Here is a 23,576-nt window from a genome sequence, read left to right on the forward strand (position 1 = left end):
TTTCTCCATGGCGGCATCGCACAAGTGACATCTATCAGCAGTCCATCTAGCGGGAGTCTGGAATGTGGTGGCAGACGCACTTTCCCGGACGAATCCACTGGAGTCGGAATGCTCACTAGACAATCGGTCCTTCCAATGGATATTATCTCAAGTCCCGGGTCTCCAGGTGGACCTGTTTGCGACGGAGTCCAATTGCAAACTAGATTGTTACGTAGCCCCCAACCTGGACCCTCAGGCTTACGCCATGGACGCTATGTCACTAGATTGGAACACTTGGAAGACGATTTATCTGTTTCCTCCAATAAATCTCCTGCTGAAAGTTTTGCACAAACTCAGATCTTTCAAAGGTCGAGTGGCTCTGGTAGCCCCCAACTGGCCCAAGAGCAACTGGTTCCCCTTGTTACTAGAGCTAGGCCTCCGCCCCCGGCGGATTCCCAATCCTGTACTAACACAAGTACAGACGCTCCCCAAGATACGAACACCCGTGCTACGAACATCCGGATAAATGAACACAAATTGACGGAAGTCCAAACATGTTCGTAAACATCCGTTGATTTCATCGCAAGTTTAAATTCTCTCTCTCTCTCTCTCTCTCTCTCTCTCTCTCTCTCTCTCTCTCTCTCTCTCTCTCTCTCTCTCTCTCTCTCTCTCTCTCCCCGTATTTTGATTTTTAATGCAGTTAAATCTTCATATTTCTTTGAAAATTATTAAGAAATTCTTTATATCCTGATTCGATGTTTCAATTATGGGAATAGTAACGGATCGCAAGAAAACCACTTGATTTGCCTCTCGCCTTCCGCCAGAAGAAATATAACGTCATCAGACTTTTGGCATTTTTTTTTTATTTCTTAACATATTAGAAATATCTTCAAGATGAATATTACATCAGCGCCAATATGTTACAGAAAATCAGTTTCACTACAGTTATTATTAGGTATCATGCGAAATCGTTGTAGCTCTTTCTGTGTGTGTGTCTGCTCGCTCTGTCAATTGCATACGGGTAGTTAATTCTAAAGCTTCATACAGTATTCAATTTTTCGTTCAATATTAAGCCTTCATATTTCATTAGACATTATTGTGTTTAATTGTGGTTTATTAAAGCACGTTCATATTTTTTTTTAATTTCTTGAGCATTTCAATAATCAACAATTACTTTTGATTTACTTTTGGTTGGGAGATCAGCTGATGTCAAGGTGACGCTGCAGTATTACGATTATGCGCACATATAGTACGAATAACACTGATTTATATAATTTTCTTGATATTCGAAATCTCTTCATAGTGAATATTACAACAGCGCCAATATATTATAGGGTATCACATTTTCCATACAGTTCGTTGATAGACCTTATTATTAGTTATACACGGAATATGCACCCCCCCCCTCTCTCTCTCTCTCTCTCTCTCTCTCTCTCTCTCTCTCTCTCTCTCTCTCTCTCTCTCTCTCTCTCTCTCTCTCTCTCTCTCTCTCTCTCTCCCCATATTTTGATTTTTAATGCAGTTAAATCTTCATATTTCTTTGAAAATTATTTAAAAAATTCTTTATATATATTCTTATTCGATATTTCGATTATGGGAATAGTAACGGATCGGAAGAAAATCACTTGATTTGCCTCTCGCCTTCCGCCAGAAGAAATATAACGTCATCAGACTTTTTTTTCTCAACTTTACGGTAAGTTGCACTAATCTCATAACTAATGATACAGGCCACTAAAACACTTGATATCGTTACTCGGTGTTTCGATTATGGGAATGCTGTAATAAGATTACTCGGCAACATAATGAAAGGAAATCATTCAGTTTGTCAGTGCGCTTCCGCCAAATACATGACGTCACAAGATACGTGACGTAATCTCTACAAAGAATGATTCCGTCGGTCAAAATTAAAATAAAACAATTCAGTAAACTAACCTTCTGCATTTTATTTAACAATACCAAAACAACCATGAAGCAGTTAAATGCACAGTACTGTTACATACAGTAAATACAGTACGGTACAAGTCAGCTGATTTGATAAGCGTGAAAAGGTAAACATTACAGTACAGTACATAATGCAAATGGCCGCTTGTTTACGTAAGTTTCTAGCAAAAAAAAAAAATGGGTAATGGAACAATAAAATAGCTTTTTCAATATTAATCTTACCCGATAATCATGTAGCTGTCAACTCTGTTGCCGACAGAAATCTACGGTCGGGATACGCCAGCGATCGCTATACAGGTGGGGGTGAACACCACAGCGCCATCTGTGGTCAGGTACTCCAGTACTTCTTGTCAACACCACCTCAATTTTTCCTCTGTCGTGCCTCCGGCTAGACCTACATGGATACGCTGTTGATTCTGGAGTTATTGCTCACGATTTGGTGATGTATTTGCTCTAGAGTTTAGCCTTCGCTATTCAGGAAGCTATATCATTAGCTTAGCAAGTTTTTGGAATTAATTTGATTTAATTTTTTATTTAATTTTGGTACGAAGAGAGTATGAACTCTCTTTCACTTTTAAATGGCCGACCCTTCCCTTAGACGGAAGTGTTGGTGTCGAAGAGAGTATAGACTCTCTTAATTTTGCTTAACAAAGTTATAGATTTATTTTATATCTCTCCGCCTTTTATAGGCCTCTTTGATTAACTTCCTTTTATTATAAACTTATTAAAATTAATTTTTATATTTGTTTATATTCGACCTTTCCTAATAGTAGGCGGTCTTTTCTTGAACCGAAGTTAATTAACATTGAGCCCGTCATTTCGTTTTTACCTGTTAACATATTATGCTATTTTAATGTTTTTGAAAGAATTTCTTTGATAGTCTTGTACTGTTTTCAAAGTTGAACTAACGTTTTGTTTTGTCTCTGCAGTTGTTGACGTTCAGAACGTTCAACTTGCGCTCTATCGTTACGATAGAGAGAGAGTCTATCACGGTGTCACGTTGCAGTAAGAGTAAACCGATTCTAGCGTTTTGTTCATTCTTTCTTAGCTTAAATGGTTTTAATTCTAATAAAGGAACTTTTTATTTGGGAAACCTTTCAGTTTTTTTCCTTTAACAATAATATGTTTTAACGATATATATAATTGGGCTCTTCTCTCAGGTGCTAAGTCAAGAGAGAGAGAGAGAGAGAGATAGAGACGGAGGGAGAGAGAGGAGGATAAACGTTTCGTTCAAGCGGGTAACGTTGTTATCGTTTTTGCTCTTCTCCCTAGTCTCTTTAGGGGAAGAAGGTAAACGTTTCTAGAGTTTTATTCTTGTTCTCAGGCTTTATGCGGTGAGAGATTTTAAACGTAGTTTATTTGATCTAGTGTTTAGTCTCTTTTCCAGCCACTGAATTATTTATCTTTCATTATGTTTTTCTGTTACATTGTAATACTGTTTTCGCAATTACTAACTTTTAATGAAGGATAGAATTGCGTGTTTCAGGTACAAACCACTTAAAGTTTCGAGTTCAGTGAAATAAGTGCAAACAGAAAATCAAAAGTGATAAGCGCAAAGTGTTACAGTGTTGCGTTCGAGGGTTCGTCTGTTCGTGCCAGTTGTTCGCCTAGTCTGGGACCTCTTACAAGCTCCCAAGCCCAGGGGAGAAGTAATGTCGAAGGACTTATGGGTTCAGCAGGCCTTGATCGAAGAACAGACGTTTCCCTCCGTGGTTTCGGGTGTAACCAACTCACGTAGCCGACGTGATCACCCCACCCACACAAAGACGAGAGAGCCCATTTATTCCTCGTCTGCGGAAGAGGTTTCTCGCAGAAACCATGGACCAAATCTTGCAGCTTTTAAGTGCAAGTCGGTCCCTTCCGCGCAAGTCCAACTCCTAGGTGGTGCCATTAGCACTGGGTCAGTTCGGACTTGCTGCAGTACGACAACTGCACACCTCCCAGAGAGGCAAGGTGGTATCGCAACAGACAGTAACTCCGTCTGTTGCCGCACCAGCTGTTTTAGACCCTCAGTTTCAACGGACAGTAGCTCCGTTTGTTGTTGTCTTTCTTAAACTCTAGTGGTCTATGCTGCTGACAATGCAGTCTCAGCTTGCGGTGTTGATGCAGGAGTTTCAGGCAGAGAAGGTTAACACACCTCCTCCTGCGAGCGCTCCTCCACCTCTACGCAGTCCAGCCTGCCAGACGTATGATGTTGAGGTTCCTCAAGCTACCTCCATGCGTGAGCTGCCGCATTGGGAGTTGCCAGATACCAGCTCTGTGCAGCAACCTCCACTTTCCTTGAGGCAGGAGCCTCTTGCCACGCGGCAACCTCCTCAACACTTGAGGCAGGAGCCTTATGCTTTGCAGCAACCTCCTCTACCCTTGAGGTAGGAGCCTCATGCGTTGCGACTACCTCCTCCATCCTCGAGGCAGCAACCTCTTGCGGTGCGACAACCTCCACCATCCTCGAGGCAGCAACCTCAACTCCACCTCTGCGCAGTCCACCCTGCCAGACGTATGATGTTGAGGTTCCTCAACCTACCTCCACGCGTGAGCTGCCGCATTGGGAGTTGCCAGATACCAGCGCTATGCAGCAACCTCTTGCGTTGCGGCAACCTCCACCATCCTTGAGGCAGCAACCTCAACTCTTGCGGCAGCCACCTCCACTCTTGAGGCAACCTCAACTCTTGAGGCAAGAGCCTCAACTCTTGAGGAACCTCATGCTATGAGGCAGCCGCCTCAACGCATGCAGCAACCGCATTCTTCACAGCATGAGCCTCTCTCTGCGCAGTGTCCTCCTCAAACCATGAGGCAGGAGCCTCATGCTATGTGGCAATGGGCTCTCGTGGCATGGTTGGTTTCGACCTGGCCTTTCATTAGAAGGGGCTAGCGTTCGATCCCAAGTATGAGGTAGAAATTTATTTCTATTTGAACACGATGTTGTGTTGATATTTATCCATATTGACTCATTAGGGGTAATTTGAATGAATTACTACCAATTGTGTCACGTGGTGGCCCGGGGAAATCTGGTAAAACTCGCTGGTAAAGAGATTGATGTCTCACCAGGTAAATCCTCGGACAGCTAGATTAGGGTCAGGTTCAGATTTCCTTTTAAGAATAAATAACCGCCTCAACCCATGAGGCAGGAGCCTCATACTATGCGGCATCCTCCTCAACGCATGCGGCATAAGCCTCATCCCTTGCAGCTTGAGCCTCATCCCATGCAGCATGAGTCTCATACCATGCAGCATGAGCCTCATCCCATGCAGCATGAGCCTCATCCCATGCAGCATAAGCCGCACGCCATGCAACATGCTCTGCTTACCTTACAGCATGCTCTACATACAGCATGCTCTGCATACAGCATGCTCTGCATACCTTACCGCATGCTTCTCAGTCACACATCTTTGGTTGTTGCCAACTCACTAGACTGTCAAGCAGTTTCATAACGTTGCCTTCTAGTCTGCTGCTTTTGCACCAGTGAAACCCTCACTGAGAGAACTTAGCTTTTCTCGGATATGGTTCCTGTAGATGAGAAAGTGCTATTCTCCCTCCTTCTGATTTTCCCTTGAGGACTCTGTCATTTGGAGAGGAGCCTTTAGCTGCTTAGCCTCCTATGGACTTTTATTTAAGCATAGCATGCTTCCAGGGAGGGTAATGGTTCCACTTCAGTCGCTAACCCCGTCTGTTACCACACCTGCTCCCATAGACCTTGAGCTGTGTTGCAAGACATGCAGTCCAAGCTTAGTCCTTGTTAGAGGATTTTTTGTTTACGGAGTCAGTGTGTCACTGGGAAGACGTTCAACAACCAGCAGAAGTGACTTGTTGTGACGCAGTGCGGCAACCTCAGCAACCCGATAAGGAGTTGTCTGTACGACCCAGACAGTCTAGACAGCTTCGGGTTGTCACTGTACTTCCTCGCTTCCCCATGGTTGACAGTTCACAGACTGTGCAGCAGTACCATGATCTTGTGTCCGGCTCCGTCAGACGACTAGCTTTTAAGAGCTCCCACAAGTCGTCGCTGTCTGGAGATTCTCAGATGGACTATGGATCTGACCAAGGAACTGGGCCTCCTGGTCAATTTTGAGGAGTCCCAGCTCGTCCCATCCCAGACCATTGTCTACCTGGGTATGGATCTTCAGAGTCGAGCTTTTCGGGCTTTTCCGTCGGCCCCAAAGATATACTAAGCCCTAGATTGCATCCAGAGCATGCTGAGAAGGAACCGATGCTCAGTCAGGTAGTGGATGAGTCTAACAGGGACACTTTCATCGCTGCCCTGTTCATCGAGTTAGGGAGACCCCACCTCCCCCCCTTCAGTATCATCTAGCGGCTCACTGGATAAAGGACATGACGCTAGAGACGATCTCAGTTCCTGTTTCCGAAGAGAGGAGGTCTACTCTCACGTGGTGAAAGAACAGCTTTCTTCTCAAGGAAGTCTACCTTTGGCTGTTCAGAAACCCGACCGCCGTCTCTTCTCTGACGCATCAGACACGGGCTGGGGTGCGACTTTGGACGGACAGGAATGCTCGGGAACATGGAATCAGGAGCTAAGGACACTTCACATCTATTGCAAGGAGCTGTTGGCGGTTCATCTGGCCTTGATAAACTTCAAGTCCCTCCAGCTTAACAAGGTGGTGGAGGTGGACTCTGACAACACCACAGCCTTGGCTTACATCTCCAAGCAGGGAGGGACTCATTCGTGGAAGTTGTTCTAGATCGCAAGGGACCTCCTCATCTGGTTAAAAGATCGAAAGCTCACGCTGGTAACGAGGTTCATTCAGGGCGATATGAATGTCATGGCAGATCGCCTTAGCCGGAAGGGTCGGGTCATCCCCACAGAGTGGACCCTTCACAAGAATGTTTGCAGCAGACTTTGGGCCCTGTGGGGTCAGCCAACCATAGATCTGTTCGCTACCTCGATAACCTAGAGGCTCCCGTTGTATTGTTCTCCGATTCCAGACCCAGCAGCAGTTCACGTGGATGCTTTTCTGCTGGATTGGTCCCATCTCGACCTGTATGCATTCCCGCCGTTCAAGATTGTCAACAGGGTACTTCAGAAGTTCGCCTCTCGCAAAGGGACACGGCTGACGTTGGTTGGCTCCGCTCTGGCCCGCGAGAGAATGGTTCATAGAGGTACTGCAATGGCTGGTCGACATTCCCAGGACTCTTCCTCTAGGAGTGGACCTTCTACGTCTACCTCACGTAAAGAAGGTACATCCAAACCTCCACGCTCTTCGTCTGACTGCCTTCAGACTTTCGAAAGACTCTCAAGAGCTAGGGGCTTTTCGAAGGAGGCAGCCAGAGCGATTGCCAGAGCAAGGAGGACATACACTCTCAGAGTCTATCAGTCTAAAGGGGAAGTCTTCCGAAGCTGGTACAAGGCCAATGCAGTTTCCTCATCCAGTACCACTGTAACCCAGATTGCTGACTTCCTGTTACATCTAAGGAACGTAAGATCCCTTTCAGCTCCTACGATTAAGGGTTACAGAAGTATGTTGGCAGCGGTTTTCCGCCACAGAGGCTTGGATCTTTCCACCAACAAAGATCTACAGGACCTCCTTAGGTCTTTTAAGACCTCAAAGGAACGTCGGTTGTCCACTCCAGGCTGGAATCTAGACGTGGTCCTAAGGTTCCTTATGTCATCAAGATTTGAACCTCTCCAATCAGCCTCTTTTAAGGACCTCACATTAAAAACTCTTTTCCTCGTGTGCTTGACAACAGCTAAAAGAGTAAGTGAGATCCACGCCTTCAGCAGGAACATAGTTTTTCACATCTGAAACGGCTACGTGTTCCTTGCAGCTCGGTTTTTTGCTAAAACGAGCTTCCTTCACGTCCTTGGCCTAAGTCGTTCGAGATCCCAAGCCTGTCCAACTTGGTGGGGGACGAACTGGAGAGAGTACTTTGCCCAGTTAGAGCTCTTAGGTACTATCTAAAAAGGTCATAACCTTTACGAGGACAATCAGAAGCCTTATGGTGTGCTATCAAGAAGCCTTCTCTTCCAAGGTCTAAGAACTCAGTTTCTTACCTATTCAGGCTCCTGATTAGGGAAGCACATTCTCATCTGAAGGAAGAAGACCTTGCTTTGCTGAAGGTAAGGACACATGAAGTGAGAGCTGTGGCTACTTCAGTGGCCCTCAAACAGAACCGTTCTCTGCAGAGTGTTATGGATGCAACCTATTGGAGAAGCAAGTCAGTGTTCGCATCATTCTATCTCAAAGATGTCCAGTCTCTTTACGAGAACTGCTACACCCTGGGACCATTCGTAGCAACGAATGCAGTAGTAGGCGGGGGCTCAGCCACTACATTCCCATAATCCCATAACCTTTTTAACCTTTCTCTTGAATACTTTTTATGGGTTGTACGGTCGGCTAAGAAGCCTTCCACATCCTTGTTGATTTGGCGGGTGGTCAATTCTTTCTTGAGAAGCGCCGAGGTTAAAGGTTGTGATGAGGTCCTTTAGTATGGGTTGCAGCCCTTTATACTTCAGCACCTAAGAGTCGTTCAGCATCCTAAGAGGACCGCTACGCTCAGTAAGAAAGACGTACTTAATAAAGGCAGAGTAATGGTTCAAGTCGTCTTCCTTACCAGGTACTTATTTATTTTATGTTATTTTTGAATAACTAATAAAATAAAATACGGGATACTTAGCTTCTTTGTTAACATGTATGCTGGTCTCCACCCACCACCCTGGGTGTGAATCAGCTACATGATTATCGGGTAAGATTAATACAGTATTGAAAAATGTTATTTTCATTAGTAAAATAAATTTTTGAATATACTTACCCGATAATCATGATTTAATTGACCCACCCTTCCTCCCCATAGAGAACCAGTGGACCGAGGAAAAAATTGAGGTGGTGTTGACAAGAAGTACTGGAGTACCTGACCACAGATGGCGCTGTGGTGTTCACCCCCACCTGTATAGCGATCGCTGGCGTATCCCGACCGTAGATTTCTGTCGTCAACAGAGTTGACAGCTACATGATTATCGGGTAAGTATATTCAAAAATTTATTTTACTAATGAAAATAACATTTCAGTACATTTATTTAAAAAGGAATTAATGTACAGTACTGTACTAAATGTACAGTACACTATATTTACTACAATTTTACTTCAAGTCAGCTGATTCAGAAATGCAGTGCATATGTATGGCCGATTGTTTGTGCAAGTTTCCATTATGTAGTGTGCAGTACAGGATAATAAAACAACATACTGTACTGAACTTTACAGTATTATACAGACTACTGTAATATGATAAAGTAAAATATTTGTAATAACCTATTTTATATGAAATGGGGCTATTTGTTGACTTCTACGGCTGAAAATCGTAGACATCTGAGTTAGGTTACGCTTACTCTAGACCAAAATTTAACACTAACGACTTACAAACAATCCGACTTACGAACAGACTCTCGGTCCCTATTGTGTTCGTAAGTTGGGGACTGTCTGTAGTACAAACTCGCAATGTGTTAGCTTCCTCAAGGATTTTGAATGCCCTAACTTTATGGACTTCATGAAGTTCGCAGCTCAACAAGGTGCAAACATCGATCCTCTGAATACCCTATTCCTGGAATCTGACAAAAGAGAATCCACCCTCCGTCAATATGACTCAGCTGTCAAGAAACTAGCAAAGTTTTTGAAAGATTCCCAAGTTGAGGAAATGACAATGAACCTAACTGTGACATTCTTCAGAACTCTTTGAATCGGGTCTGGCAGCCAATACCATTACTACGATCAAGTCGGCTTTGAAAAAGTTCTTCCATGTCGGCTTTGACATTGATCTGACGGATTCATATTTCTCATCCATTCCGAGAGCCTGTGCCAGATTAAAACCTTCAACTCGCCCTAGCGCAGTTTCCTGGTTTTTGAACGATGTTGTAAAGCTAGCCTCTGACACCTCAAATGAATCCTGTAACTATATGGCATTATTAAGAAAGACACTTTTTCTTTTGAGCCTCGCCTCTGGCTCCAGAATCTCAGAATTGTCAGCCTTATCTAGAGACCCAGGTCATATAGAGTTTCTCTTCGGGTGAGGTCCTTCTCTCCCCTAACAAAGTTTTCCTGGCTAAAAATGAGGACCCCCAAAACAGGTGGTCTCCCTGGAAGATTGTTCCACTTCATCGGGATCCATCCCTGTGTCCAGTTACCACCCGGAAATCCTACTTAAGTAGAACTCCCACCACAACCACAGGGCCTTTATTTATTAGAGAACATGGAGGAACTATTACCCTTAAGGGAATCAGACAACAAATTCTTTATTTTATTAAACAAGCTAATCCTGAATCATTCCCACATGTCCATGATATTCGAGCTGTGGCTACTTCAATTAACTTTTTCCGCCACATGAAATTTGATGAGCTCCCAAAATATACGGGTTGGAAGTCCCCTAAAGTTTTCAAGCGCTACTACCTAAAACCTTTAGAAGCTCTTAAATTTGCCACAGTAGCAGCAGGGAATGTAGTTCCTCCTGAAGGTACTGAGTCCTAATCACAACGTCTTGCTCTATCCTCTTTCCCTCCTGCCTGGCTTACTTATTGTTCCTACCTGGTTTTGTTTGTCCTTTACCATACACCCTTATGGTGTATTTTTAATATACATTATGATCATTTCCACGAATTGTTTTTAATTTCATCTGTTCTTAAAATCCCCCGAGCTGATTTTATTTTATTTTATTACACTAAGAATGTGATCATGGATCTGCTTTTTGCTTGGTTTTGTTTTCATCCCTTGATGGGATTGTTTACCATTTTTTATATTCATACCTATGTTGAATTCTTACCTACGGGTTACCTTGTTGAATTGTTTACCAAGCTTGATTATCACTATTCATATCTATATTCAGTGCTTACCTACGGGTTTCCTTTTTGAATTGATTACCATGTTTTATTATCACTTTCATATCCATGTTGATTACGTATTTACGGGATTCCTCATCCCCCTGTTTGATATTAAAATCACCATCTATGTTATTTTTGTGTTATTTTTCTCCCCAGGTAGTTAGCCATATTGGGTCCCTATTCTCTGGTACTATTTCACTGGACGGCACAGGTCAGAGCCCAGAAAAGGGATTTTGACGTAGGAAAAATCTATTTCTGGGCGAGAGACCTGTGCCGCCCAGTGAACCCACCCGTCCCTCCCTGTCGGGCCCCAATCTGGGGTGCTATAGGAGTGACGTCACTGGCGTGGGTGGGATCGTTCGTAGTAGCATTCAGAGCTAGGATGTTGAACGGCACCTCGCTGTTTGGGGATATTGACAGGAGATATCTAAATGGTGCAAGACCTCTGGTTGTGATTTAATCACGCCCCAGTATTATACCGACACCTTATTAAGGTGAGCAAGCTGGGTTCAACCTAGCATTCCTATACAATTTTTTCTCTGGTAAATTCATAGCAGTTTTTACCTTAGAAATGATGTGAAAGGAGCATTTCACTGCACGGCACAGGTCTCTCGCCCAGAAATAGATTTTTCCTACGTCAAAATCCCTTTTATAGGGGATTTATAGGGGTATTACTTTCGGCGAAGCTAAAAGGACGAGCCATTAGAATTTAGCAATGGTTAACCAACCATACTGCTAGTTAGCGGGGGGGGGGGGGGGGGGGGGGGGGGTTAGTAGCTTCCTCTCTCAACTACATACCTGTGACTGTGCTTTGCTTTGCTTTTGGGTCGGATGGAAAACAGTTGTTACTGCTCTTCCTCCTCACCAATTTGGACAGCCATTGCTAATCCATTTTTTGCCTTTTCTTCTCAGTTTGTGTGTGCCTTCCCTACCAGTCATGCGTACCTGCCCTTGGCCCGAGGGCCACTCCTGCGAAACATTTATGTCCACTGAGAATACTGATCCCCACCTTTTGTGTCCGACTTGTGGGGGGCAACGGAGTGATATGGATAACAAGTGTAGTGAGTGTCGGTAGTGGTCTGCATCCCAGTGGGAAAGGTTTGGTCGACGGCGAAAGAAGAAGTCTAGAAGGGATTCTTCTCCTTTGAAGGTGTCGTTAAACAAAAGAAACCCAACCCCCAAGCTTCCTCCAAAGCTTCTTCTTGACTGGTTTCCTCCAGGAACCATCAAGGAGTAGTGCAGGCCCTTTAACTCCTGGACAACTTTGGTCCTTGAGAGACGATGACGCTAGCAAAGCGGCTCTGCCTCGCCCCCCTGGGGAGTCCTTGTCTCAGTCCTTTTTTGCAGATTTGGCTGTTTCTGGGACTGCTCGGTCTGCCTTCCTAGGAGGTGTTGCTGCAGCTTCTCCAACGTGGTGCAGCGCTCGTCCGCTTCGGAGGTGGATCCTTTAGCCCTTGTGGAGCTTGGGGTATCTGAGGAGTTGTCTGCTGCTGTGCCGGCCGACTCTGTTCCTGTCTCTTCCTTTGCTCCTTCCGCCTATGCCGAGGACTGCGCTCCCCCGCTCACCAACCTTTCTTCGGGGATTGGAGCAAATTCCAAGGCATATCTCTCTTGCAGGTGATCACCTCTCTCGTTTGCAAGAGACCACCCATAAAGACTCCTTTTCGGAGGCCTGCTGACAGTCAGCATGCTGATCAACCTGCTCCTGCGGAGGCTTGTCCTCAGGGTAGTCGCCATCGCTGAGATCGCCCACCCCGTTGCCTCAGACTAACTCCTTCATCTCCGGTGAAGAAACGTTTGTTCAGCTCTTTAGCGTCCTCTGCGCAGCAATTCTCTTTGGAGGATCTTCCTCCTCCTCTTAAACCTGGTTCCCGACCTTCACCGGTATTTTTGGAATAGCTGTGGTCTCGTTGTTTGTCAGGCTTGCGGTGCTAAATAGACCATCTCACCTTGTATCCTACTCGTCAACGAACTTCGGTTTGTGACTCACCTTTTGACTTGACAGCTGCTCATCGTTTACCGTCAAGGATCCGTTCATGATTCTCTCTTGTGGTTGCTCACCCTTCCACCGATCGGCAGCGCGCCGATCTCCTGCTCGCCAATCTCCAGTTCACCAATTTCCAGCTTGCCGATCTCCAGCTTGCCAATCTCCGACTTGCCAATCGCTGAATCACTGATTGTCGACTCGTCGATTGACGAGTCAGCATCTTGTTCCTCTTCAGCTCGTCATCAGCCTTTGGCTGCACGCCTGTCTCTTTCCTGTTGTTTCCCAACAACTCGTCGCTCTCCAAAAGAGGAAAGCAAACGTCACTAGACGTACGTTCCTCATCGCTCACCAACGCACCGATCGCTTAGATGGATGCTCATGACCGGGCTACTACAGCACATCGACTCCAAGAACCAGCCCCCGATTGGTGCCAGTGTTCGTCAGATCTCCAGCGCTGATTTGAGCAACGTCGACTGTGGGAAGAGAGGCCTGCTAGACCTTATACTCCTAGAGCTTTGGAACTCCTACCTGAGAGACGAAAGTCTCCTTCCCATCGTTCACCGTCTCCTTGTTCTCCTCTCCGCAAAGGCAGAACATCGCGCTCGCTGGGGAGAGCGGAAAAAAACAAACTGCAGGAATTTGAGATTCCGAAGAGACCACCTACACGGCCGATTCCTGTTCCTCGGAAGGAGATGACAGTACCGCATCCTCCCTCGAAGTCCTCCTTGATGGCAGATAAGGCTCCCTCTTGCGATCCCTCTTCTCTTTGTCGTTCCCTTTAGGGGAACTTTCCGACATTGCCACAATCAGTCAGCAGCCGTAGTTTATAAAATTATGATTTATTCATAGTTTGTTGTTCTCTTTATGTCAGTACATCATGATTTTGAGTTTTTAATTCATAGTTTGATGTTATCTCTATGTTCCAAAATATTGAGTTCAGAGCCTTGGTTAGGGCGGTTACCCAAGCCGTTACGGTAGGTATCCCTCCTGCTCGTCCTTCGGGAACTCCTAGGAGTCCCGTGGAAGAGTCTTTCTCTATATTTTCAGACCCAAGGCAAATATCCACAGTCCCTCGCTGTCAAGAAACTTCGGTTTATTCCTCTCCCCTGAAGCGGGAAAGAGGAGTCCCTGATGAAGTAGCTTCATGTAGGGTCAAGCAGACCCCCGTTAGGTCGTCCAAGGGGAGGTCAAGTGTTGCCCTGCCCACTTCTCACCCTCCTGCTCCTCCCTCATTGATTCAGTCAGAGTTCTCTCTCATGGAAGAGTCCTTTATGACTCTTTCTGCCCTTTGCTCATTGAGGAAGTCCCGCGAGATCACAGAGTAGTCTCGAAACCTGTGGAAGAGTCCATCCTTCCCCCTACGGGTGACCAACAGAAGGTCGTTCCATCCAAACCTTCTGTGCTAGAGACTTTCTTCCCTCCGAGGAAAGAGTCTAAGGATTCAAAAACTCTGCTAAAGTCCTCATTGGGGATTACAAGACCTGCAGAGGGGGTCAAGCAGTCTACATCTGGCCACTTCGATAACGACAATGACCCACCCCGAGATGATGTCTTGTGGGGGGGAAGACAACGATTCAGCTGCCAGTCCTTCTTCAGAAGCTGAACAGAAAAAGTCAGAACGTGGCATCTGGCATGTTATAGCTTGCATGAGGTCCCTCAATGGGTTAGCAGACCCGTTGATGGCTCCTCAGGAGAGCAAGGACACGGTTCTCGACCTGCGTCTTTGGCAGTCGGAAGCCCCCAAGTCCAGCGCAGCTTTGCCCTGGTGTCAGGGACTGAAGAGTGCCCAGCGGAAGGTGTCTGCCCAGCTCTGCGACTCCTCTAGTTCTCTTCGAACAGACTCATTCTCAAAACTCCTTCGATATCTGAGTGTTCAACAGAGGAATTTTTACGAGGTCCTTGACGAGCGTCTCCCGGCTCTTCCTCTTCACCATTCCTTAGAGGAAATTATGAAGGGGGTCTCTCTAGAGAGACTCTCCGGGCTTCAAGTTTCCTTCTCAGCTTTGGAGATTCTAAACAAAGAGAAAGTGGCGAAATATGCAATGCAGGCTACTTCATGGCTGGATCTATGGTTGGGATCAGTGAGAAACTGGGTGCGGACCGAGGTTTTTTCCAAAGAAAGCTCCAGGAAGGTGATGGGAGACTTTCCTCCTGTCGGTTACTTGGACTATTGAGTTCATTGCCCACCAAGTAGAGAACTTGTTGGTGAACACCATCTTAAGGGGGCCGGCTGGCTAGTGCATTTTTTTGGGCTCAGGCCATGTCGTCCTGATGGAAGGTTCCTATTGATAGCTTTCTAAGGGATATTTGGTTACAGTGATATTCCCAGAGAATTAACCTTTAGGTCTCCAGAATTCTAACTCCTGGCACGAATATCCGTAAAATTTTTCCTAAAGATATCGCATAATATCAGGGGACGTATATCTTGATACAACACACACCAATCTTCACCCCGAATAGCATTTTCGTTTCGAGGGGGAAGAGTGGCGAAAACAGAAGGGGAGCCGTTATCAAGGTTACCCTTTTCTCCCATACTATTACGAGTATCCAAGATGGCACTTATTCCTATTTTTGTAGCGAATTCGCACGGTGGTTTTCCCTGTTGCTCTAACGTTTGTGATCGATTGATTGAGGTTTTATCATGCAATCGCCAGCTTCTGCCTCTGGAATGTTGAGTATTTATTCTTTACCGTGTATAATCTTTAGCTTCTGCTTCACAGAGAAATTAGAGTAATTTCAAGTGTTTGGAGCTCAGCCGATCACCGGAGGCGCCATGGGCGCTGTCGTTCATGACGCATGTGTTATTTAGTTAGCAGAACGACATTCCCGGTTGTAATAGCATGAATAAACTATGAAAGCTATTTAAACACAATTATACTAGGAAAGTTATATATTATGTCGATCGTATATATGAGTTTCGGCGATTTAGGTAACCGAAATCTCGCCTCGCGCTAGGCTACCTAGCCAATGCGCTTCAGTATACTTTCATACATGTTCCCAGTTTACCCTCGTGTATCATTTTATCAATTCATGGGGAGATAGATATCTCCTAGAATTAATTATATAACTCGATATTCGTCTCCTGTGGAGATTCAAGGGTAATCCCTCCTTCCCTCTTGAGTGCCGCCATAGGCGACAACCCTATCTTGGTCTTGCCATAGAGTAGACACTCCGGCTTGACTAGGCTAGTGTTTTCTGTCTCTTACCCTTGCCAGCGGATAGCCGGCTGTGGTTTCGACAGAACCTCAGAGTATTCAGTCTTTTTGCTGGTGGCCGAGCATCAGAGTGAGTAGTCACTCCTCTGCCGGCTTACAGCTGCCAGCTTTGGAGGTTATGCCTCCCTAGGCCGCACTTGAAGTGGTTGTATGATGCCGCCACCTTCTCCCCTTGCGGTCTAGAAGACTAGTCCTGTTTTGTTAGACCCTAGGCTGAAGAATAGATATTCTTCTGCCACCTAGGATGGCGCTGATACTGAAACAAAGTTTCTCCCCTGTTCGGAAGTGGTGGCAATTCTGCCGCCTCCTCCTAACACTGTTCCGGCAGACCCTAGGCTGAAGAATAGATATTCTTCTGCCACCTAGGATGGTGCCGATACTGAAACAGAGTTTCTCCCTTGTGTGGTAGTGGCGGCAACCTTGATGCCTTCTTCCACACTTAATACAGGACCCTTTCCCTGCCCCTCTCTGTCCTTTAGCGATGGCCTAGCCGTCGCAACCCTGTGGCCGTCGTCCCACAATCTCACTGCTTGCCGGGTAGGTTGTGGTGCTGGCCGGGCTCCTACATAAGCAGCTGTATAGTCACTCAGTCTTTCCCTTATGGACGCAAGGCTCCGGGAAAGGTTGTGCCGGCTGTGAATGCTGCCGGTGGGAGACCCCTTAACTGTCGAGTGTCCTTCAGTCCTCTCTTGGATTGCCATCCACATCCCCGAAGCCAGCCCCCCAGATGCTGAAGCCTTGATGAGGATGGGGGGCTTTGGGATTAGCAGTTGGGCTCTAATGAACAGTGGGAACTACTTCCCCACTAGACCTCGGTGCCCAACTGTTGATCCAACTAGATTAGTCAGCACTTTCTCTCCGTTCTTTTGTTTAGTTCTTCTTTTCTTCCATCTCTTCCTCTTGGACATGAACTTGTTGACGACTTTGGCTTGTATGACTTAGGTTTTGACTGCTTCATTGGATTTGGCACAGGGTGGGATGGATGTCATACCATCTCAACCTGTACAAATTTAGACGCCATCACCCTCTGGCAGACCCCATTGGGTGCAGACTAAGTCTGTTAAGAGTCGGGCTCCAATGATCCGGTTTTAAGTCGCCCATATTTGCGGGTAATGGGTGATGCCAGGCATTGGAGTCGTCGGTGGGAGGGGCTAACTACCCCCACTGACCAGTGTACGCCCACCTTAAGAGAGGCAGCCCCTCTCTAATAGAGGACTGGTCCCCGCTGAAGCCTCTTCTCGTGTTGGGCCACATGGGATAGGAGGACTGACATCCTCCGATAAGAGGTGGATAACCCGGCTTGCTTCTACTTCAAAAACTAACCCCTCTGTTGACGACCTGGAAACTCTAAAGGACCATTCTACTAATATTAAAAAACAAAGTGATTTGGGTGACATGGAGAATTTGCGAATCCTTCATGTCACTCAGATTTCCATTGAAACCAATTATGATGTGGTGTATAAATTATTTCAATATTATGGTCACATCAGGGAAATTAGAATGAGGCTTGAAGGTGGCAAATGGGATTCATGGATATCATTTGATAACCATGATGAAGCATTCAACGCAATCAATGATATCATAAATATTAAAATCAGTCATTTGAATTTCAAGGGTGCTCTTTGCGATCAGGTACCTAACATTCTAGATGTATATAAACCTGCAGATTGGATTGATAAAGGTATAGAGGTAGTTGTACCCTTCCAGAGAAAGCCAAAACCACCAAAGTGGCTAGTTGCTCAATCAAAAGGGAGTACTGGAAATTATTTCAAGATATGTAAATTTCTTCCAAAAAAAGTAGGTACCATCCCACCAGGAGATATATCTCGGTTTGGAAAGAACAGTTTCCTAATAAGTGCCAAATTAGAAACTCAATCTGTTATACTTTCCAATTTAAATACAGAGAACGATGACATAAAGCTGGACGTGAAACCCCATCTAAACTTCAGTTATGGAAGAGGAGTAGTTATTAATTGAGACTTATATGAATTCACAGAGGAGGAGATATTGGCCATGTGTCCTTTAACTGTGTGGAAAGTGCATAAAATCCCTGGAACGTCAATGATTATCCTGACTTTCCAGGATGCTGATGCGCCTTTCCACATTTACTTAGAAAATGAACGAATTAAAGTTTGAACTTTTAAGCAGAAGCTGCTGCAATGTTTTAATTGCTTTAGATATGGGCATCCATCTAAAGTATGCAAGAATGATGAAATATGTAGTACTTGCTCCAATGTTTACCATGGAGAATGTACACTAGAGGCCAATTGTATAAGCTGCAATTTGAATCACAAATCTACTGATAGGAACTGCCAGCAATATAAGTTGGAAGAAGCTGCTCTCAATAAACCCAGTATCGAACACATAAGTGTGGCAGGAGACATCCAACCCACCTAATACTGCCTCTATTCCCCAGAAAAGAAATTTGCCATCTTCTGATAGAGTTCTAGAGGATAAGGCAAGAATATCACGTAAGACTTTGCTCACCTCCAGTAAACCTTTGTCCCCCACTACAAAGGATAATACTAACCTCTCTCAGGCTATATCTTTGCCTGATTTGATGGAGGTTCCACATGAAACAGAGTTATCAGGTGCACCTGTAGTGGGGAAAACATCAAAACCTAAGAAATCACCACCTGTCAATAGGAAAAGAGAGAGACCTCCATCTCTCTCATCCCCATCCATTAAAAACACCAAAGTTATGACATCAAATAGATATGATGTTTTGCCTGTTGATATTTCAGATAAACAGGAAAACTTCTTGAATCAATCAAAAATTCAAGTGAGGTCGACCATCCCCCACAAGAATTAGGTAACAGCAACACTGAAAAGACTAATATAAAACCTAATTTATCTAGACCCAAACTTGAAAAGCCTACAGAAAATATTGTCAAATCAAAAACGGTCAATGGGAAGACCTCATCAAAGATGTCTTCCAGAAAATAACACATAGTTTTTTCCTCCATTTTGCAATGGAATTGTCAGAGTTTGAGGGCCAAATATTAAGAACTTAAGCTCTTAATTCACAAGCATTCCCCCATAATTGTATGTCTCCAGGAGAGCAAGCTTGATGCTAATACCCCTAAGAACACCTAATGATCACGGAGTAGGCAGCCATGGCGGAAGTCTCACATACGTTCGTCGTGATGTTCCCCAACTTCCTTTATCTGTCCGTACACCTCTACAGGCAGTGGCTGTACAGATTGATATAGGGAGAAGATATACAATCTGTTCGCTGTACTTGCCTCCAAGTGATAAAGTATCGTATGATGATTTAGCAGAGGTGATTCAACAGTTCCCTCAATCTTTTCTTTTACTTAGAGATTTGAATGGTAGACATCCTTTGTGGGGTGATGTTTTAGCAAACACCAGGGGCAATATTATATCATCAATTGTGGAAAACGAGGCTGTAGGACTCCTTAATACAGGAGAGCCCACACACTTCCATGTCCAGACAGGTACCTTGTCATGCATTGACCTTTCAATTGCAAGCTCTAACTGCCTTCTTGATTTCGATTGGAGGACATTAGATGATTGGCATACTAGTGATCATACACCAATCCTTTTAAACACCAATGGTCCGCCTTTACAAAGATCGCCACGATGGAATCTAGACAAGGCAGACTGGGTTAAATTTCGTGAGCTAAGTGAAGTCGAGGGTAGTGCAGAGCAGTTTGAGTGTGTTGATGATGCCATAGACCTACTGAATGGAACTCTCCATACAGCAGGAATCAATTCGATTCCCAAAACCACAGGACTATTCAAAAGACGACCAGTTCCGTGGTGGTCTTCAGAATTAACACCCTTGCACAGAGCCACCAGAAAATCTCTTGATTAGATTGCGTAGACGCTGTACGGATGAAAATTTTATGACGTACAAAAAGTGTAGCGCACAGTTCCGTCATGCTATGAAAGAAGCTAGACGCCAATCTTGGGTAGCTTTTGTTTCCTCCCTTAATTGTAGAACACCAACATCTTCTGTATGGAGGAAAATAAAAAAGATTGCCGGCAAATTTACCCCAAACCCACCACCAGTGTTGAAAATGAATGGTCAGTATGTAACTGAAGCAAATGAAGTTAGCAGTGCCCTGGCTGACCACTTTTCAAATGTATCACGCAAGAGTGTAGCAGCTCCTGGTCACCAGTACAGGAGTATTGAAGAAAAGAAAATTTTAATTGTTCCGTAACTGGAATATAAACCACGCTATTTAAAGAGGGTAATTACTTTCGCGTAGCTGAAAAGGACGAGCCATAAAATTTTAACGAGGGATTATTACCCCACCGCTAGTTAGTGGGGGGTAGGGAGGGTAGTTAGCTACCCTCCCCCCTCACACACCTGTGTTGTAGCTCCACTTTTACTTTGGCTCGGGTGGTGATCGGACGTGTCCGCTTTCACCCTCGCCTCTTTGACGGCCATTAATCATTGCTTTTTCTTTCTTTTTCTCAGAGTGTTGTGAAGTTGGCCTCTACAATGTAGAAGTGCCCTGGGTTACCTGACTGCCCTTGTGGGACCTTCATGTCTTCCATCGAGACGGATCCTCACACCTTATGCCCTTATTGTAGGGGTCAGCGATGTGAAAGTGATAATGTTTGTATGGAATGTAGGGAGTGGCCTACCTCCCAGTGGGAGAGGTTTTCTCGGCGCCGGAAGAAAAAGTCCAGACGGGATATTTCTCCTTCAAAGGTTTCTTTGAAGAAGGAAAATCCTAAGGTCTCTTCTTCCGTAGTCCAAACCTCCTCCGAAGCTCCCACTCGAGAGGCCATCGAGTGGTAGCGTAGGCCGTACTGTTGTTGACCGATCTTGGGGTTTGGGAGAGGGAGTTGCCTCCCATAGCGAGGCAGCTCCTCCTCCTCCCCCGGGGGAGGATTTAATTATTTCTCCTGTTAATAATGATCTTTTGCAGCTTTGGGCTTCCTTGGGGCTTCAGGGTTCGCTCTCCAAGGAAGCCCTGTTTGACATGATCAGGTTGGGAGCAGCTGTCAAACAGTCACTGGCGGTAGCAGAGGTTGACCCTCTGTCTATTGTCGAGGCTGTTGTGGCAGACGCTTCCAATGAGAGTGTTCAAACCCCTGCTCCTGTTGTAGCTGAAGGCTTAGCTCCCCCCTCCGAACATCCTTCGAGGGAGGATCTAAGTCCAACGGTCTCTCCTGCAGGTGATTCTCCCCCCTGGGGGAGTTCACCGACAGAGACTCCTCTTCGGAGGACTTCTGATGGTTTGCCGGCTGCTCCCAAAGGACGCATCCGATGTAAGGCTCGCCTTCCTCTTCGTCGCCGAGGTCTTCCTTCTCCTCACAAGGGTGTTAGGAGGCGCCTCTTTGGATCTTCATCCTCGCAGTCCCCGCAGAGGAACCTCGTCCTTCAGCTACCGTTCCTGCTACTTCATTGGACCTGGACCTCTCCGCAGATCGTTCGCGATCTTCTACGCCTGCCAGATCTGCTGACATGCCTTCACCTTTCCTGGCTGCTGATGCACTGTGAGCGCCCACACATCCCGTTTTCAAATGGGCACCGGTCCCTTCGGGGCAAAAGGGGCTTTCACACATTGTGTGTAAGTCCCTTAAGCGCCAGGGTTCCCCTGTGCGCTAATGTTCGCCTGCGCGCCCGCCCACTACTGCGCGCAAGCGCTCACCGGTTGCTGCCTCATCTCGCCAGCGCTCTCCTGCACGCCCACGAGCTCCTGCACGCCCACGATCTCCTGTTCGCCCTGCAGTTCCAGAGACTACTCCCACTATCTCCTGCTCGCCAACGGACCTCTGCGCGCCCTCGGCTTGATGCACGCCATGGACGCCCTCGGTCTCCTGCTCGTCAGCGATCTCGTGCTCGTCAGCGATCTCCTGCGCGCCAGCGCTCTCCTGCTCGTCAGCGCTCTTCTGCTCGCCAGCAATCTCCTGCTCACCAATGCTTGCCTGCTCGTCATCGCTCACCTGGTTGCCCTCGATCTTCGGATCAGGGCTCCAAGGAGAAATCTTCTTCCTCTCCTGCTCGCCAGCGCTCTCCGCCACGATCGCCGACTCGCCATCAGACCTCGCCTGCTCGCCATCCCTTGCCTACGCTCCAGTTTGCGCCCACGCGCCCATTGCCAGAACTTCGGTTCCTAACGAGTGCCCTTCTGCGCGCCCGAGTGCTAGGGATATTCCCCCTGCACGCACGCGCCGTACGGCTTAACCCTTACGGGCCCTTCATCATCCTGTGGCTGCACTCCATCCGAGGTCTCCGGAACGCGCACCAATGCGCCCACGTGCCCCGTCACCTACGCGCCCACGCGCCCTGTCGCCAGCGCGCCCACGAGCTCCTCCTGCGCGCCATCGTTCGCTCACGCACCAACGCGCAAACACTCCTACGCGCCAACGCTCTCCTGCGCGCCAACGCGCCCCTTTGCCGATGCGCCACCGCTTGCCTACGCCCCATCGCTCGCCTGTGCGCCATCACTCGCCTGCGCGCCATCACTCGCCTGCGCGCCATCGCTCGCCCGCGTGCCATCGCTCGCCCGCGTGCGCGAGCAATCGCCCCCCGAGCTAGGCAATGGCCTATACCCAGTACGATGCACAGCGCGAACCACAGCACGTGCCCACACAGGATCCAGCATTACGCGTCAGGTCATCTTCATTGCGTTCCCCCCCTTAAGCGCAGGACAGCGCGCCCAACGGAGGGAGGAAAATTTCTGGACAGGTCCAGGATCTCTGTTACAGCTTCTTCTTTTCAGGCAGACCTAGTTATAGTTTCCACTCCTAGGGATCTTACGATCCCCTTCCCTCCAGAGGGTGTCTCTGACAGCGCTGCTGTCAGTCAGCTGCCCTGGTTTGGGCCCTTGATCAGAGCGGTTGCGCAGGCTTTCAAGCCCGCTTTCCCTGAACTAGGCCTCAAATCAGCGGCTATCTCGGCCTCCCTGAAGAGGAAGAGAGGAGTGGACGACGTGGTTACTTCTCCAAGGGCGAAACTGGTTCCTCGGAAGCTGTCGAGGAAGGCTCCCTCCCCTCCCCAGACTTTCTCTCCATCCCCCGTGGACGAGGGTTTTCCGTCCTTAGGGGATTCTCGTGAGGGGAGGCGTTCTCCCATCGCACCAATGGGAGAAACCCCACCTCGCGCCGAGAAGTCTCCTCGGGTGGAGGCGGAGAAGAGCCCCCCACCATCTTTGTTGGAATCCTGCATCCCTCCCAGGAGGGAGTCGAAGGACTCCAAGATGGTCCCGAAATCTTCATCGAGGATGAGACCAGAACCAGCTAAGCCCGTGGAGAACGTCCACGAGTCCCCCCAAGAAGAGCCTTTGGGGACTGGAGACCTTGCTGCTAGTCCATCAGGAGGAGAGCCGCAGGAGTCGGAGCATGCCTTTTGGCAAGGTTTGGCTCTGATGAGGAACCTTAACGGATTTTCGGATCCGGAGATTCCTCCTCGAGAGGGCAAGGACACGGTTCTGGACCGAGTCTTTGGTACTCAAAAGCCCCCTGAAACCAGCGCGGTTTTGCCCTGGTCCCAGGGGGTCAAGAGTACCAGAGATAAGGTTGAGAGCCAGCTCTCCGAGCTAGCCTCCTCCAGCCATTCCAGCGCCGGAAATAAACTCCTCCCACCTCCTCGTGTCCATCAAAGGAGGTATTTTGAAATCATGGAGGAGTCCTGTTTAGCTCTTCCCCTCCA

Source organism: Palaemon carinicauda, chromosome 25 (genome assembly GCF_036898095.1).
Source record: "Palaemon carinicauda isolate YSFRI2023 chromosome 25, ASM3689809v2, whole genome shotgun sequence".
NCBI classification, from domain to species: domain Eukaryota; kingdom Metazoa; phylum Arthropoda; class Malacostraca; order Decapoda; family Palaemonidae; genus Palaemon; species Palaemon carinicauda.